Raw genomic sequence first — 10,693 nt, forward strand, 5'->3', positions numbered from 1 at the left:
ATATATATATATTTCCCCCCCATAGACTGAGAACTAGAAAAATATCAAGTAGAGACTTTGAGAGCCCATAGCAATCTCTGTAGGATCAATTAAATGATTGCTTTAGATCTGCAGACTGGAGATTCAGTTAGACCCACAAAAACCTGTTAATAGGGGCTCTGTAAGGAAAACACCTGGAAACTTTTTGATATCAGCGTTATGAGACCTGGAGTCCCTTAGTGAACAAAGTGATGTAGGCTGGTGGGTAGGAATTAGCCAGGTTACCCACCTCTTTGTGAACCACATTCCAGCTGTATGCAGTAATGATTAGATAGCCACACTGCTGAGAAGAGGGCATTGCCAGTAGCAGAGAAAAATTAATGGTTTGTGAATAGGGCTGAAAAGAGGAAGAGCAAATGCTGAAAGTGATGGTAAGTCTCTGAGTACAGCCTAACACCATGTTAGAGAGTAGTGATTATCCAGTCCTACTCCATTGTACTAATACTTCAGTTTGTGTAGAATCCATTGCTCCCTTTCCAGCCACCAGCACTGCCACTACTTTATCTCTGACCCTCATCATCTCTCCCATAGGTGCCTATAATAGCCTTGAGCAGCCACCCTGCCCCAAGGCACTGCAGGCTCAGGTTTCATGCTGTAGTGCTGCTATAAGCTCCTTCTATGGGAAACATCCAATCTCACCCAACCTTAGACTCCACCCATTGCACTCTATATTTTATTGCAGAGCTCTATCATCCTTTTTATTTTGAGAAATAAGATTGATTGTCAAGCTCAATCTTCCACAGAACCTAAAAATAAAAACAGATAAGAGAAGAGCTAAAATAGTTGAAGTAAAAGATTTTTACTTCAAATAATACAGGGATGTGAGGCAGAGGAAGAGGAGGGCTAGAAGTCAAACTAGCCCTCCTCTTCCTCTGCCTCACATTCCTGTATTATTTGAAGGTTTTCTAAAAATGTTAGGACTCCAAGAAGCACCATTTGATATCCAATAACCTACAAGAAAATGTCCACACAGAGTTTCCTTCACTGGGCTCCCATAGTATATTTCCAGTCCTTCCCCATCATGTCTATGGTTCAAACAATTCTGAAGAACATGCAGCTGCTGACCAGCTCGTTCAGTTTCCTACTGTTCTGGATTGATACATGCTGTTCCCACTACATAGAAGGTACTATCACCACACCTTTTTTTTTTTTCAAGGAAATATCCAGAACTAGTGCATATCCTCTCTGTCAAGCCTTCACCACCTGTTAGGCAAATCCATCACTCTCTTCCCTCTGTTCCTATTGTACTTTGCACAAACTACTATCTGTGCTCTTGACTTACTTTATAGTAATTATTTGCATATATTGTTATACATTTGTTATAAATTAAACCCCTTTAGTTCAGAGATATAGTGCCTTACACTTCTTTTGACAAGTAACTAGAATAGTGCCTGGCATGTGAAAAATGATAGATAAATTATTACTATGTGAATTTAAAAATTGAGGCCTTCTCAGAAATATAGAGCTTATAGATAATCATTCAGCAGAAGCGATAGTACAATCCAAGTCCCCTGGCAATCATTCCAATGACTTGACCAACTCTCCAAGTTTATGTCCACAATTCGCTTTCCTAGTTGGATTTTTCCTGCAGCTGCATTCCTCCTATAGCTTCAGTTAGAGTGAACAATTGAACTCTGAGGAAGTTTAAAGTAAATTCATTTGTAAAGATGTCAACAAACCAATTAGCCACATTAACAAACTTTTACTATTCAACTACACTGAATAGTAAGTACTGATAGTGCTGATGTCATGCATTCTGCTAAACATTATGGGTGAAACAAAGGAAATTGAGAGTTTAATCTTTATTTCTAAATAGGTCATTCTCTAATAGGAAAAATGAGATGTAGCCCCAAACTACTCTACTTTACATACAATAAATCCTGTTAGAGTGACACTAGCTGGTAGCCACAGGAGAGGGCACTCTTCCAACACTAAGCTCTTCTCCTAAGGAGACTTTCTGGCACAACTGGCATTTGAAGTTGCATCAAATGGCAGGAAGTACCTCAACAGGCTAAAGGAACATAAAGAGAAGACAGAATATCATAGAAGGCCTGGAGGTGTAAGAGTCAAGTGTCTGAATTCCACTTCTTGGATGCTGGTTTCACTGGCAAGATCCCCTTGAGAACAGAACTGTATACCCACATCTGTGGGGAACACAGAACCTGACTTTGTGCCCAGAGCACACAGCAGGATGTCAATAATAATTTACTGAATGACAAATCTAAAAAAGTTTATAAAAGAAAGCCAAGAGAGTCTAAACAGATCAATAAATTCAGGAAACATAAAATTTTTCTGAAGGAAAATTTAGGACCTGGAACAGATTTCACAGGGCCAACAATAGGAAGTAGCTTGTGGAGAGCAGCTGACAGTGGGTCCTCAGCGAATACCTGGAATAGGGTGTTAAACTTGATCTTGAGGTAGTACTTTGAAAGCCTGGCTATGTTTAAAGAACCAAAAATAAGTCCATTAGCTAAACTGTGTTAGAAGGTATTTTAACCTGAAAAGTAGGTGGAAGCTAGCTTGGCAAATAATATAATTAGGTTTCTTAATCTGCCCATTTCAAAAAGAAATCTCTTTCAAATATTACATATTATTTTCTTCTCCTTCATTAACTACAAAAAATATTCCTTATTACAGAATCCTCCACTGTACCTATTTCTAATGAGAGACTTGACTCTGTATTATTTCATGAGTAAGTTCTTATAGCATGGATGACTTAGAGATTGTGTCTTACTGTAGTTGAGGTCCTAGGTACATCACATGTTCACCTTACCACCTCCCCAACCCTTTCATGATCTGATGTCCTAATAAGACTCTAAAATTCCATTATGGGGGATAAAAATGGTTTATCATGGTTTGGTTTTGAGAGAGAAGAGGATTTTGAATTTGGCTTTCTTTGCAATGGGCCATTTCTGACACTGACTTTGCTTGATTTGGTAGTACTGATTTCAATGAGCCATTTTTGCTTTACTGATTTTTAAATGATATTCCTACTTATTAGTGATCATGAGTCAGAAATGGCTTATTTTCTTTTCAAAGAGAAAAAGAATTTTTTCCACATTCAATTTCATGGGAGAAATGATTATTTTTCTCTCTCTACTTCCACTCCTTGTTCTAATGAAAATTTTTGTCAGTTGGGAAATATTGTAAGTGAGGCAAATATTGCATTCAACAAAGTTGCAACCAGTACTACTATGATGTATGTAGAAATTTATGTTGTTTTTATGAAATGACTTACTGTTCCAAAGTCATTTATTTTTCTCTCATTTTTCAAAGGATTCTGTTGCCATTTACCTTATATCTTGTTTTAGGTGAATGTGTGTATACCCACTCTCCCTCCCTCTGCACACCCACGCAATATATCACAGATTTAATGAGGATCCAAGTTGGTCTCATTTGGAGAACCATTGCTACTTACTAAAGAGGCACAGGAGAAATCTCCTGCAACAAGCCAAAGAATTGACACATTGCAGCCGAAAGAATTTTTTAAAAATTCCAGCATTCCAACTTAAATTGAAACAGTATTAGAGAAAATATAGTTTTCTGAGTTTCTTTTCATATTTTCACCAAAGCGAATAAAGAAACTGAACAATGTGACTAGAGAAATATTTCCTAAAGAGAAGACTGCATTTTAATCAGAGAGCAGCTTGTGGTATTATTATCATTAAGAATTGTAACCAAATTTGCATGAGAGAGTGTCAAGTTAACACCACATATTTTGAGAAATGTTAAGACAAAATAAAACCTAAGTTTTGTAGAATATTGTGACAGAAAAGAGATGTTGTACAGAAACATGTATTACCTACCATACCAGCCACTTTCTCAATTCTCAATTTCTCTTCACCACTCTCTCTAACTCATTCATTTAAGAAATAGATTCCAGAGAAGGAAAGACAAAAAGAAAAATTAGTGAGTAAGTTTTTCTTAGGAGGAGATTGTAGTCTAATGGGGAAGACATATAATTGTGCAAATGCAGTGGTCAGACCCTAAGCTCAGGGTATAATGATAATAATAATAATAATAATAATAATAATAATAAACTTTTATCAATTTTTCTATTATTTAGATTACTTTCTACTTTGAATCCTCATCTTTCCAGGGAAAAAAATTAAATCTCAACCAATTGTGTTCATTTGATTGATTCAGAGTAAGCTTTATGCATTTCTCTTGTCTTTTCCTAGGATTGTGTTTAAGTTAGCAGTGAAAGGATGAGAGATGTAAGTAGTGCCATGTTGTTACATAACGAGTCTTTGGTTGTCTTCTATCCACATTGTCACCTAGTGAAGCATTCTATCCTACCTGATCTTGGTGGTTGGCAGAGGCAGATTATTAATGTGTCCTCCTTGACCCTACCTCAAGACCTCTCGGTTCCCATGGCTCTTTGTTCAAGATGCTCTTCACTCTCAGACGCAGTACAGCATGCTCAGAGACTGCCCTAAAATTGGTGGAGACTCTCTGAACCTACCTGATGAATCTGCCTGAACACCATACACATTTACAATAAATCAGCTAAGAGTCTAGCTGCCTTTTCAGATCCACCCAGAGAAATAGCGTACTAGCCTTCTTTGTTGTCAAGCTCTTAACCTATCTGGAATTCTATGACCCCAAACCTATACCACTGAATGAGCCTCCTATAAAGGACAGAAAATCCTAAGGTCTTGCAAATCTTACTTCTCTACCATTTCTTATTTTTAGCTCAAAGATAATAATCTTTGTTTATATAGATAAGGAAAAAAAAAAAACGTTGAGAAAGCGGCTCTCTCCAAAGTAGTCTTCTTAAATCTATGGTCTATGATTTTAGACTTTATGGCCTTAGATCTTTACAATCTTAGATTTGATACTCAATACCAGGATTTTGTTAATACCCCTCCCCTTTTTTAAATCAAACCTCTGTATTTCTCACAGCATTTTTACTTGAGATTGAGGGGACACAGATGTCACAGTCTAGTTTAATGGAGAAAGTCATGGGGTCAAATGAATTACGAGAGCAAAAAAAAATGTGTGTATATAGTAATATACATATACATATTACCATATCAAAATCTCATTATGCTATAAAAGTAACTACAGAATGTGGTAAGTATTATAATGGAAAATGCTGTGGTAACATGGAGAAGAAAGTGCTATTGTTTATGTATTGATATTATAAATTACATAAAATTAACAATAAATTTAATGCCTTCCCTTTGATCTCCCCTCTACCCAGAGTTTCTCTTATGGTAAATGCCTACATTTGTAGATCGTAGTTCATGGAAAAATGTATATATCTAGGATTATATCTCATTTAGGTTTTCATATTTATTAATTTTGTCCTGAATGCACATACGAGGTTTTTGAGTCAGAAACAAATAATCATTATTTACTTAAAAGCAAATAATAATAGTGGTTTTCCACATGCAATTTTTACTCTTAGGGAGGTGCAATAAAGTTAGGTCAAATTTCCTGTATATAGAGAAATGCTGAAAAAAAAAATAAATCTGCGTATTTATATAGAAGAGAGGAAGTATTTCCCTTACTCTACTAAAAATAAAAAATCAAGGAGAAAAAACTTTGTTTCTCAGGGAAGTACAGAAAGGATGTTGCATTCTCATCTATCCTTCTGTAATATAAATAAACCCTGGATAATCCCAGTGCCCTCAACTTTGCAGCTCAGAGATGTCTCCAGACTCCAAGACCTCATCGCCCCTTGAAATGTAAACACATAGCTCCAGAGTTAGTAACTCTCTTTTGAGTTCTGTCTATATTGTTGTAAATTTCTTTCCGGGGCTTGATTTTCATCTAGTATCCAAAGTTTCAGTAAAATTTCATTAAAAAAACATTCTAGGATTGTGTTTAAGGTAACAGTAAAAGCATATTGAACAAATATCCACTTGAACATTGAGTATGAGAAGGTTCTGGAAAACTAAGTGTAGATAGAACGAATTTTATTTTATTTCTTACTGTACCTATATAACCTTTATAAATGAAATATAACACGTTTGCTGAAAAAATAAGTCAAGGTTCACATTGAGAATAAAGGTAGATTTCTAACTCTGAAATCAGTGATACTAGAAATGTTTCAATAATAGGCTGATCTCACTGCTGGGGTGATGTGGAATCCGGTGTTGCCACGGTGACATGGGGGCTGGACAATGGCACTGTGTGTTGTCTCTCGGTTCTTCCCCGCAGACGCAGCAAAGAATTACGGGTCGGCAAGATTAAGAAAAAATAAGATTTATTGAAAGTACATTTTAGAAGGAGATGGGCCACGCTAAGGAATGTTGCAGCCCTGTGGAATTTAGGAGATGAAGAGAGAAGATAGTACTCCCCAAAGGGAGGGGTAGGTTTCCATCCAGGAAAGCTGTAACAATGCAGAAATGGGAAGGTCTGTTTATATTGGGCGGTGATGGGAGATCCTAGATCATCCGTATGTGAGGTTACCTTGTCTGACAGTTGGCTGTTATATAACACTTTGTGTACTACATGTGCTTACCCAGAATTCAGTCTGTTATAATTAGATTCATGAACTTCCAGGCGTAGTCATGAGATTATAATGATGATATAATGAGGCTGAAGTTATGGGCAGTACTTTCTGTACATGCATTTGTAGCTGGTTTAGCCAGCAGCTTTTATGGCCTCTGTACTCTAGGGTTTAGGGTAATTTATAACTCTAAAAGGGAGGTACTTCTAGGAGATCCTTAAGGAAAGTCTTCAGGAGAAGTTTCTATGGTTACAGAGCTGGGCCTTCACTCCTGTCGCTCATGCCTGACTAACTATCTAACAATATGGTCACTGTTAAGACAGTCTTAATTTTTCATAATAGAATCCCATTTTTCCTTTTACCCTTCCATTCAATTGTCTATTGTTTCAGGACAATTTAAAGACAAAAGCATCTAAATAAGTAAAATTTACCTTTAAAGAATTTTTTAAATATTATTAAAATCTTTCAAATTATATAGAAGACATTTGTTAATTTGAAATTAATTTAAAAAATGAAAGTTGAGTTAAAAGTTAAAATTTATATTTTTACTGCTTGTTAAATTCACTTTTCAATTCAAAGAACTTTTTAGTCTTAAAACCTCTGAAACTTTGAAATCAATATTTCTTCGTCTTTTGACAGATCATATGACAATAGAAACACAACGACATAAAAAAGACCACTCTATGACCACCACTTATTTATAAGAATATAGATTAATTGAGACTGTAGGCAAATGGTTTGAATAAAACATTAACCTTTAGGAATATTAAGTGTTCATTTTAATGCTGACTTAAGAGAATTTTAATAAGTTTGTATTTGCATTTTCAAATTTTAAGTAGATAGTGAATAATACTTTACTACCTCACCAGATTATTATATAAATGAATAAATGCAGAGGCATTCAAAACCTGAGGAATCTTATTAATACAAAATGAAGAAAATCCATTATGCTAATAAATTCTGAGTGTTTGTAAATTGCCTCAAGACATTTCAGCATAACAATATGAGAGTGTTCCTTGTTTTGCTAAATGCAAACCTATGATTATGGTCTCTGTGATTATATTTATTTATAAGGTGCTCATAAAATATGAGTATAACAGAATATACTTCAAATTATCTGCATTTTTCCGTGGTAACGCCTGTTGAATGTTTGGTCACAGGTGCATCAGAGTTTTGTATAAAGATATCAACTTATGCTGATTTGCTCACTCAAAAATATATAAAGACAATGTAATGTAGCAAGGTGCCCAAAGACATAAAACTAAATTCCATTTTTTCCCTAGGTTTTGTTTATGTGAACAAGCTATTTTTAATTTGTACAATTTTTGTTATCTAGGAAATTCAAGTTTCCTTAGGCAGAGCTCAACATACATAAGGCAGGGATTTACAGTTGTCTGAGACGATAATTTTGATTTTCATAGGATGTGTGTAATTTTCATGCATATATGCTATCTTTTATGAAGGAAAGTAATGAAGCAATTATCCACCAACATGAGGACAAATGGATTCACATGCAAGTAGTGGGTAGTAACTAGGTCAGCACAAATTGATAAATGTGGTCAAAAATGACAGGTAGGAAGACAGAGACTCCTCCTTGAATAATGTGACATTTTAGAACTGGGCCTTGAAGGAGCATATAGGTGAGTGGAGGTAAAATAAACAGCATAAGAAAAGGCAGAGGGACAGGAAACTGCAGGATCTGTTCGTTGAATAACAAGGAGTTGCGTTTTGTGTGAAGGATAGCATAATATGCCACCCGCAAACATGCCACTTTGATATATTGATTATTTTGAGCCTAAATTGCTTGAAAAACAGCAGATTCAGGAAGAAGCTTTTTCTGAATTCCCCTAATCTGCCTAAAGACAAATATTCAAAAGGAACTCAATTTTCATAAATCCTCTCTATGAGAGCTTCAATCAAGCATGAAAGATTGACTTTTTAAAAAAAAGGAAGAAGCTTTTTCTGAATTCCCCTAATCTGCCTAAAGACAAATATTCAAAAGGAACTCAATTTTCATAAATCCTCTCTATGAGAGCTTCAATCAAGCATGAAAGATTGACTTTTTAAAAAAAATTTCTTTGCAGTAAATATTTTTAACTGTATTATTGAGATACAATAAGTTATGCATATTTACAATGTAGAATTTGATTAGTTTTGACATATGTATACACTCAGGAAACCATCACCACACCATCTTGGTTATGTAGCTTTATATTAAGTCTTGAAATCAGGTAGGATAAGTCTTCGAATGACTTATCAAAGGAGAGGAAACTAGAAGTTGACATCGTACCCAGACAAACTTTGTCATATATTATTATGCTGTCTATTTATTCTTGTAAGGGCCCACTCACGTTTTCTGAAAATCATTTACTTTCACCTAAGAGGCCTATATCTTGCCCTCCCCTTTATTAAGGTGGTATTTAAGCTTGAATTCTAAGTCAACTCTTTGAGTTACTCGTTTTTCCCTAGATATTTCCCATGTCAACAACTATAAAGAGATCAAGAGGATGGTGACTAAAGGACAGTGATTCAAATATGTGATAAAGGATGCAACGGCTAACAAGAGATCACATTTCATGTTTTTATTAACCCACTCAGTTCTTTCTATTTTCATTTCCTTCACAAACAGAGAAGCAAAATAGCATAGAGGCTAAGAAACAGAAATTGAAGTTAGGCCAAATAGATTTGAGTGTCAGTGATACTACCTTACAGGTGTGTTATTGAACAAATCATGTAACTTCTCTAAACCTTGCTTTCTCAGCTGTTAAAAGGAAAATGCACACCTGATTATCATGAGAATAAGTGTGACAATATGCGTAAGGTAGCTAGTAGGATATACAGTTAGCACGCAATTCATGCTAGTTTAAATCTATATGTAATGTGGTGATAACAACAGAGATTATATTTTTCCTGAAGGAGGGGATTCTGTAAACATGGTAAACTAATTGTGACTTAGTTCCCTTTACCTCTACTCCCAACACAGAGCTTCTTATTCTTCCTGAACCAAGCAGCTGCTGGGACCCATCAGAGATAGATGTAACTAAGCCCTTGAAGTACATTGGAGGATGAGAGAAGGTCAGGTAGTGGAAGTTTCCCAGCACTTCTTCTCTTGGGGGCTGAATAGATGGCTGGAAAGTGCATCATGTATGTAAGTAAATACATATAGAGAATAAAAATTGAAAATTGAAAAAACATTAAAAAGAAGCTAAAAAAGTAATGAATAGCAAAATAAAAAAGAGTTGAAAATTGTATGAGACAGGGATGAATTTGTTTTTTTTTATTTTTATTTTTATATTTTATATTTTATATTTTATTGAGTGAGGGCATTTAACTCTAGAGTTTTAATAGCAGAAGATGCAAAAAAATGAGCAAGGAATAATGGACTTCTAATGACCTTATGAAAGGAAGTATAGTGGATCCTTGAATGATATAAGCTTTTCTATGGGTCCTATACTATGGAAAACACATATTACACATATACTCATAAAAAAGGAAACTTTCCAAGAGCCTTGCAGAAATGCAGAATCATCTTGAAATGTCAATAGTAGTTGTAATAGAAGCCAAATCTTCAGAGGATTCAAGAGTGAATGAGTGATAAAAAGGTTAATTTAAGGTCATTGGTCTTTTCTTGAGACTATTTGGTGATGAAACGAAAGAGGAAAAGAGCTCAGTACTATAGCAAAATTGAGAAATTTGCATGTTTGTCTTTATAGTACAGAGAGACTTGAACATGTATTTGTGAGATATAATAAATAGTTTACAGAAAATAGAGGCAATGAAATATACATTGAAGATGCAAAAATGGGAAAATTAATTAAGAATATTTGGAACTAGACTGATTATTGGGTGTGATAAAAATCCAAATATATTGGTTTATATTCTCACTGTTAGCCCTGTGAGGACAGGGACCACATTTCTCTTGGTCACATTTATATTCTCAATGCTCATTCCAGATTATAATGTTCTCAGACAAATACTTGGTGTTAATAAATGGATACACAAGATAGAAAACATAGTCAGAAGTGTTAGCCTCATAAGGAAGGAAAAAGTGCAGTACGCATAAAGTTAGATCGAATGGTTGAAGACTTTGCAATGAATCAGTCAAAGGGAAAACTTTCGAGTGGGTGGATATTTTGATGTCAGTAAAAAGGGAGAAAAAATTGGTATATATGAATGATTTGGGCTCCAAAAGAA

Source organism: Pteropus alecto, unplaced genomic scaffold, assembly GCF_000325575.1.
Source record: "Pteropus alecto unplaced genomic scaffold, ASM32557v1 scaffold5, whole genome shotgun sequence".
NCBI lineage: Eukaryota > Metazoa > Chordata > Mammalia > Chiroptera > Pteropodidae > Pteropus > Pteropus alecto.